Source organism: Nilaparvata lugens, unplaced genomic scaffold, assembly GCF_014356525.2.
Source record: "Nilaparvata lugens isolate BPH unplaced genomic scaffold, ASM1435652v1 scaffold5363, whole genome shotgun sequence".
NCBI lineage: Eukaryota > Metazoa > Arthropoda > Insecta > Hemiptera > Delphacidae > Nilaparvata > Nilaparvata lugens.
Window position 1 is genome coordinate 11535 of NW_024091216.1, and position 8946 is coordinate 20480.

At 35.3% G+C, this 8946-nt stretch overlaps 1 long non-coding RNA gene across 1 annotated transcript; it reads left to right on the plus strand.

Moving 5' to 3' along the window:
- Positions 1-349: 349 nt before the first annotated feature.
- Positions 350-6332, plus strand: LOC120355957. The gene is made up of 3 exons (XR_005573877.1): positions 350-491; positions 2731-2833; positions 6256-6332. It is a non-coding gene; the product is annotated as an uncharacterized LOC120355957 (long non-coding RNA).
- The last annotated feature ends 2614 nt before the right edge of the window (positions 6333-8946 follow it).

The following is an 8946-nucleotide window of genomic DNA, read 5'->3' on the forward strand; positions in this document are numbered from 1 at the left end:
ATCATTGAATTCCAAGCTACCTAGCCTAAACTTATCTACAGTCGGCCATTTTATACAGTAGTCATGATAATGTTTTGAATTGAATTCTGTATGAAAAAACAATTGAAGGCTCGATATTAATGTGTTATTTTGTTTGGATTACATTGTTTATTTTTTATTCTATTGGTGGTTTTAATTAGTTACTCCGCGCGATTTTCATAAAACTCATACAAAATTCGATTGCCGGTAGCTACCTAGCCTACACTGATACCTACCTGTCAAAGTGTGGTTTTTTAATAGAAAAAATCTGTTTGAAAAAAAAACTTTTTGGTCTCATTCATTGAGAAAATGTTTTTGTTCGCAGATACGCGCAGTACTTGCACTTGAAGATCTATTCAGAAGCTGAATACTACAAACTGGAAAAAGACGGCTATGAAAGGCAATAATGATGGAGACTCACTGAATGATCCCTGGTATGGCAGCAACAACAGTCCATTTTCAACGTACAACAGGTCAGCTACCGTACTAGTTCAAATTCAATTCAAAACGTTCTCTATTCCTCATGAAAAGTTGAAAAAAATGCACAATTCCGTCAGTTTAATATAAAAAAACTCTTGTTACAATGATATTCTTGAGAAAAAACATAAGGAATTAAGTGGTTCAAGAAGTATTGAAATTTCCGTTCAATGAGTATTGATATTCATTATAAGTACCATAGATATAGATGTTCGTATTAGATTATTAAGGTGCGTACAGATATACGCGCCGCGTACATGAGCAATTCATTTTAATCAGCTGATGGCAAGCTTTTTATATATGTATCTTACCGTTTCTGTAAAAATACAGATATAATCAGCTGATTAAAAGTGAATTGCTCATGTTCGCGGCGCGTATATCTGTACGCACCTTTATAGTGACACGAACTAACATAAGAATTTTTTTTATTTGTCCAAGAACAATTACATGATTGCATGATTACATTGTCGTGATAGTTATAATATTCTACTACATCTTAATATATTTATCTATATAATAAGAGAGAGTAGGGTTGTGTTTGTTCGCATCAAAAAATGTCAACTTGTGGATTGCATACCGGAAAAACGGGAATGATTTAGACCTCCAAATTTTGTACAAAGATTCTAAAACTATCAATCTCGTGCACCTCAAAGCCCAAATTTCAATTTTCCTTCTAGATTTTTCAGAATTAATTTTCAAATTTCATTCATGGGACATGAATATATTATAATATTGTACACACCATAATATTAATATAGAACTATAATCTAGAGAGACTACCTCTTCAAAACAGATGGTTAAAATTGGTAACTAAATTAATAACTTGTCCAATTTTGTCAGGTTGACATCAAATTGAGAAAGGTTTCTAAACAAGATTTGAGTTCTGTCATTTTATTATGTTAGTACCAAGTTGAAAAACTTAATCTATACTATAATAAAGGAAAGAACCGGCTTATACACGTACGGTATAGGAAAATTATGTTTGACGCATCATCATGTCTTAACTATTGGACTGAAATTAGCTTGAAATTTTGCATATAGATTCTTAATTAACCGAGGATGGTTCTTGGCGTATTCAAATCTTCAAGGTTCCACTCGGTCAAGTTTTCAGTTTGTCAAGTTTTAAAATAGACCCTTGCGGAGCACGGGTTACCTGCTAGTATACAATGTAAGTCATAATAAAATCGAACTATATATTTTCTAAAAGTCATTATACATTCAAATATTCATTTCTCATAGTACTCTTTCAAGCTCTAAACCTAGCGCCGCAGTGCAGGATGGTTTCTTACAGCTTGGCGTTCTTGTCATTCGAGATGGGTGTCTGGCTTGGAAGTGTTTCTGCCGCATTGCAGGATGACTGTTAACGGTTGCCGGAAGATCAACAGCTTGTTTTTTTCGTTGTTTTTCGTGATAGAGAAATTCTGATTGCGCGAGATTCGTCCAGCGACCCAAGTTTAGCCTAAAGGCTCAGAATGTCACAATGTTTTTAAATAATTAAAAATCATCATGAAAGTCATTAATATGGTATACACCACGTTTCTGGGAACTTTTTACTGGTGACTGGAGTTATTATTGACACACAAAAATCAAAATAATAGTGAGAAAGAAAACTGCTGATGAACGCGAATAAGCCCGCCACTCCATTTTCTATTGTCTCGGCTGCTTGGCTGAGCCTGGCTGGAGGGATCAAATAACCGACTGGATTGATCTTTCGTCTGTCCGCTAGGCGGAACTACGCCGACCATTGCTGGGTGGAAGATGTTACTGCGGCCGCTCGCATTCTCACCAACGCTGCTATTATTTGCTGTCTCAGCGCCTAGTCCGATTCAGCCAAGCAACCAGCCTGCACTGCGGAGCTAGATTAAAAGGGATTTTTGACTAGAAAATTGTAAAACGCATCTTTAAACTTCAAAAACTTCTAAATTTCTCATTTCTAGTGGAAGGTGATTGAAGAGTCTCAAACCTACATTTACATGGCTTCTCAAGGTCTTTGCTAACCGTACTTGTGGTACATGCAAATTTTCATAGCTTCTTGTATGATGTGTGTGGATATTTTTTTTGCTGGCTAGATTTGTTTCCTCAGACTTGACATACAAGCCTACTTGTTTCCAGTAAATTTCATCAAGCATTTTTTGTACTTTGTCCAATGATAGACAAGCAAAGCAACACAAATTTTAATCGAATACTGCCATTATAACGTGGACCTCACTATAGTTGGTTTGTTTTTCATTGCAGTTGAGATTGATCAACTGGTGTGGGGGCGCTTGGGGCGACTGCCTTTTTGGCCAGCTGTACCTAATTACTCCGGATGAAGATGGAAATTTTCACAAACTGATCGGTAAGTTATCAACTTCATTCCTTTATTTTTCTTTTTTCTCTCTCGCTCTTCTACTCCTTTTTCCTTATCAGCCTTCTTCCTACATCCTATTGATTTGAACAGTTTATCATTATTTCTATGAAGAGAAATTTCAATAAAATTTGTTGAATGACAGTTGATGATGTGGAATTTCACCATAATTGAAAAACACAGCTCTATTTTTGTCACATCCACATTTATTAGACTTTTACACAGGGCAGCAGTTTCGTGTTGAAACCAACACATCTTCAGCTGTAGTCATGTAGTCATGCATCCTGCAGTCATGTGTGCAAGTGTAATACATTGTAGATGTGACAAAAATAGAACTGTGTTTTTCAGTTAACAGAAATGTTCTTCTCCAAAGATTGTTCTTCTCGGGATTATAATACCCGATGGAACCGGTTGTGTCATCAAATAAGAATGCAGCAACATTACAGTCCAGGCAATGAATGCTCATAGAAGGGTATAGAGGGAAACGTTTGGAAGACAATCTTTGACCCCGCCGTTCTGCTTAGGATAGAATTGAGGTGAAATTTAGTATTCAAACAGCTGATCTCACGAGAATAATATTATCCGCCAAGAAATTAAATCGACATAATTAAATTGAAATAGGATTGAATGAATTTAAACAAAACTCAATATAAATTACTAGTTCTGTGAACATTAGACCTCGCGCAGTTATAACTCTCAGCCTCCTCTTATACTGTCCATCAGAGTAAATCCTGTCTGTATGTCGTGTCGACGAGATATCGGTGTGATAACGGCTAATGGCTGTTGGGGTTGGTGTATCGAAAATGCTAACAACAGAAGCTAAAGACAACTGGCAACAGGCCAGCTCGAGTAGATATCAGAAAAAGGTGGAGAGGAATTAATACTATGTTTAGCTATTAATTGCGTGCGCCATTGCATGCAATTGATAGTGCATTCTATAGTGCATAAAAATTGCATGCAATTAATAGCTCACACAGCAGCTGACTTTTTACCAAGTTACATTGAGATATTAAATTGCATGCGATTAATAATCCACTCGACAGCTGATTTTGTGATGAATAATTCTATAGTCTGATTTTTACGGTAATATTTGCGTTCGAAGGAGATTCCTTTTCCTTTTGTTTTATCTATAAAATGCAAAATTTCAAAAACATGTATACGTCGACGCGAAATTCAAAAAGGAACATACCTGTCAAATTTCATGAAAATCTATTGCTGCGTTCCGCCGTAAATGTGCAACATATAAACATGTAAACATAAATAAGAAATGCAATACCGTTGACTTGAATCTTTGACCTCACTTCGCTCGTCAATTATAATGCTATTAGTTTAGAATAGTTCCAAGAGAAACAATAGCATAAGTAGATATCCCTTGGTATAGGACGTTTATGTCACAACTTTTACTGTTATCGCAAGCTGATAGCCCACGTAGTTCTTTCCTGTGAAGTTTCATGACGCTGGTAGTCTCTCATATTGTGCCGTTCATACACTCTTACCCGGTCAAATCAGTAAAAATCGACAATAATCGATAGTAATCGGCTTGAGATAACAGTAAAAGTTGTGACATGAACGACCTATACCATATGGGATATCTACTTACGCTATTGTTTCTCTATGATAGTATAATCCTATCCTATACTATTAAACGAGCAATTTCTGTTTATATGTTTATATAATTATTATATGTATGTGACTGGATCTCGAAAACGGCTCTAATGATTCTCATGAAATTTGGAACAAAGTAGGTTTATGATAAGGAAATTTGATTGCACTAGGTCTCATATAACTCTAAAAATAATTGTACGACTGAGAAAATGAATAAATAAATATAAAATTCTAATAAACTTGATCTTTCGTTACAAATTTTCTATGCTTTTACCATAGAGAAACAATAGCGTAAGTAGATATCCCATGGTATAGGGCGTTTATGTCGCAACTTTTACTGTTATATCAAGCCGATTACTGTCGATTATTGTTTATTTTTACTGTTTTGACCGGGTAAGAGGTATGAACGGCACAATATGAGAGACTACCAGTGTCATAAAGCTTCACGGGAAAGAACTACGTGGGCTATCGGCTTGAGATAACAGTAAAAGTTGCGACATAAACGCCCTATGCCATGGGATATCTACTTATGCTATTGTTTCTCTATGCATTAACACTCCAGAGCGAAGCTCGGTCCCCCGATATTGAACTAATATTGTAGCAAACATAGTATATCATTCTAGATATAAACTGTAAATTAATATATTTTTCCTACAGTTACGTTGAAAAGTGGCCATTGCTGCACTGATTACAGAACGCAAGAATCACTTTTCCGCTCTAGTGCGGGAAACATTTTTCTGCACTCCAGATTTGCAACATGGCAACGCAAAATACTTAGTAGGTTATATGGAGCAACAGTGCAGCAAAATCAAAATGAAGTTGGTAACAGTGACTGGGCTGCTATAGTGAGCAGAGGTGCAACGAAGCACAACGCGCTAATTATTAATTCTATATTATAACGAGGACAGAAACAGCACAGTGCCACCACAGCACACCACCCACAGCTGCCCCCCGCCATTCAAAACATACTAAGTTTATTTGATGGATTTCGGCATTTACCCCAATTACCCACTTTTCATATTCAATGGTACTGTAGAAAAACTTAATGTGAATACGTGCGCAAAGTTCCTCTGCTGCACTCAAGAAACCATTCCGCCCTCGCCTACGGCTCGGGCGTAAACGTTTCTTTCGGTGCAGCAAACTGTCACTTTGCGCACTAGTTGCACAAATAACATATTCCATTTTCCTTTTAAATTTCTATGCTTTTGTACTCCAGAGCAATACTCGGTCCCTAGATATTTATAATTATTCTTCTATTTATATTTTATTCTTTTATATTTATACTTCTCTACTATATAATAAAGGAAGGAAGCAATAATCTTATTCATGTACGGGAATGGAAATACATGAGCGACACATCATCACGTCTGAACTTGAAATTTCGCACAATAGATTCTTAGTTTACCGAGAATGGTTATATGCCTATTTTCATTTTTGTTAATTGAATAATTACAATTTCTATTTATCTTACAAATTGAATGAAATCCCAATGGATAGTTTTTCTATTGTAAATTATTACAGTTGTTAATACTTTCAATTTATCAACATGGAACTATGAAACTAAATTCAATAGGTGCTTTATGCCTATTTTCATTTTGTTAATTAAATAATTACAATCTATTTATCTTACAAATTGAATGGAAGCCCAATCGATAGTTCTTCTATTGTAAATTATTACAGTTGTTGATACTTTCAATTTATCAACATGGAACTATGAAACTAAATTCAATAGGTGCTTTAAATAGATGACCGTTGAAGAGCACGGGTCACCTGTTAGTGTTTGAATGAAGAAATGAATAATTTGTTAGCAGGTGGTCGAGTGAATAAATTGGCAGTCACGTGGCTGAACGAAGGGGGGGGGAGGCTGGAGCTGGCTGGGGGCATCAGCCCTAGCGAAGTCCGACGAGGTGTCGACAGATCCAGTAGCCTCATTCAAAAAGGAATTATAGAAGTAAGTAATTAATAGTATTTATGTGTAATAGTAATTAATAATATATAGTAAATAAATAGTAATAGTAATTAATAGTGTTTATGAGATCAGTGTTTCTGATATTGTTACAAGCTTTTGAAATTCTTATTAAAATTAATTATAATAGCAGTTCATGCAGATTGGCACAGGCCAACATAACATGGAATAGTGTCATCATCTCCATCCAAATGTCATAGAACCAAAGTGAGGCACAAGTTGTAATGGCGGTGGAGAAAGATAGGAGGACAGCGATGCCGATTCTCTGCCTTGCTGCTGCCTTCTATAGAATGTAGGGTCTGATACCGGTATATCTGATGTAATATTAACTGTTAAGTCTTGTTTGAAATTATTGCATCTTATTCGTCAATAAAATATATTTTATCATGAACTAAGATTAGGGGCCGGTTTTCGAGCTCGGGATTTAGCTTAGCTCTATAGATTTTAAACAGCTGGAATCAGAAAATTAGTTTTCCAAAACGGGGGGGCGTAGTCGCAGTTTTTATTTTCTCATTTCTATAATTGGAAACGTTTTTCCTTGACGAAATTGAACATTTCTAAATAATTCCAAATAGCTGAAACTTTACACTATTTTCTCTTTATCTCATTTTGTGTTTAATTTTCCAGTTTTTTGAAATTTAATTCAAACGTGACTTTGACAATGACTACGACTACGCCCCGTTTTGGAAAGCCAATTTTCTTTCTCCAGCTGATTAAAGTCTAGAACTTAGCCAAATCCCGAGCTCGGAAACCGGCCCTAAATATTTTGTTAATTAATTATATTCATACATTGTGAGAACGATCTGGCCACATTGCAGAGCTAGAAAAGGATAGCAAATCTGCTTTGTCGAATGATAGACAAGGATAGCAACACCAATGTTGCATCAAATAGGCTACTGCCATTATAACGTGGACCTCACTATAGTTCATTAAAATGATTTGAGATTTAATATGAAATGTGTTCAATAATTTATGCTCATTTTGTATTACCTTCGTCTTTTACACAGACATTTCTTACATTTACTTGTCAGGCCGGTCATTACATCAACTGTTGTTGATTTTTTATTTATACATTGATAGTGATGCAATATCATTCTCAACTATGAATGATTGGGGAAGGAGCAACAGGCTTAAAGCCCAAAACTGTTCCTTTCCCAAATTTAGATAGAAATTGTCCAAAAATAGGTTATGTTAACACTTCATGATGTTTGTCCTATTTTGAGTCCAAAATCCTATATTATTAAACGAGCAACTTCTGTTTATATGTTTAGATGTTTGTATTTCACCGGATCTCGAAAACGGCTCTAACGATTCTCACGAAATTCAGAACATAGTAGGATTATAATATAAAGATTCGATTGCACTAGGTCTCATCCCTGGGAAAACTGACCAAAGGACATTAAATGATAATTATTCCTGCTTAAGAAAAAAGCAGCTGATAATAATTATTTCGTCGTCTGTTATATTGGTGATGGAAGTGAGTGAGCGAGTTCATGTGTGTGGGACTGTGTCAAAATTATGACTCAGCTGTTGAACTTTTGTAATCATTCAATCAGGTACTTAGTGCCGGTTACAAAAAAACCGGGTTATTTTCAATCCTAATTAATTCCAGTAGATCCATCTTTTTGAAATGGTCTTCTCGGATTTGGTTCACGTGAAATTAATCAGGATTAAAATTTTTCAGGCTTTTGTGCAACTAGGCCTTTGTGAGGAAAATTTGAGCATTCTTCTGGGAATTAATCTCAATTTACTGTGATTAGATAGAACATTTCTGTAAGAACTATGAATGTTATTATAATTTCCTCTTTCGTAATAAATGTTTTTTGCTTTTGTACTCCAGAACGAAGCTCGGTCGCCGATATTATTTATAAACTAGGAATTTAGAATTTATAAATTATACAAATTTTCAGTCTCATTAATTGAGAAATTGTTTTTGTTCGCAGATACGCGCAGTATTCGCACTTGAAGATCTATTCAGAAGCTGAATACTACAAACTGGAAAAAGACGGCTGTGAAAGGCAATGCCAAACCTTATAACAGCGCTCACACTCACATTCCGGGACGACACGTCACGGTACGATAGGACAGAAAGCTCTATGTGTATTTAGAATTTTTCTAGACATTTTAAATTGATAAATTATTTATTAATTTTTGAGAAAACATAACAGGTCAATGTAACTTACTGAGCGCGAGGTCTACTGTTCACAGAACTACTAGTATTACAAACTGGAAAAAGACGGCTGTGAAAGGCAATGCTGGTGATTCACTGAATGAACGCTGGTATGGCAGCAACAACAGCCCATTCTCAACGTACAACAGGTCAGCTACTAGTTCCAATTCAATTCAAAAATTTATTCATTCCTCATGAAAAAATAAAAGGAAATAATGCACAATTCCGTCAGTTTAATATAAAAAATCTTGTCACAATGATATTTTTGAGAAAAAACATACTAAGGAATCAACTAATTCAATAAGTACCGGTATTGAAATTTTCGTTCAATGAGTATTGAACTTCATTATAAGTAGTTTAGAT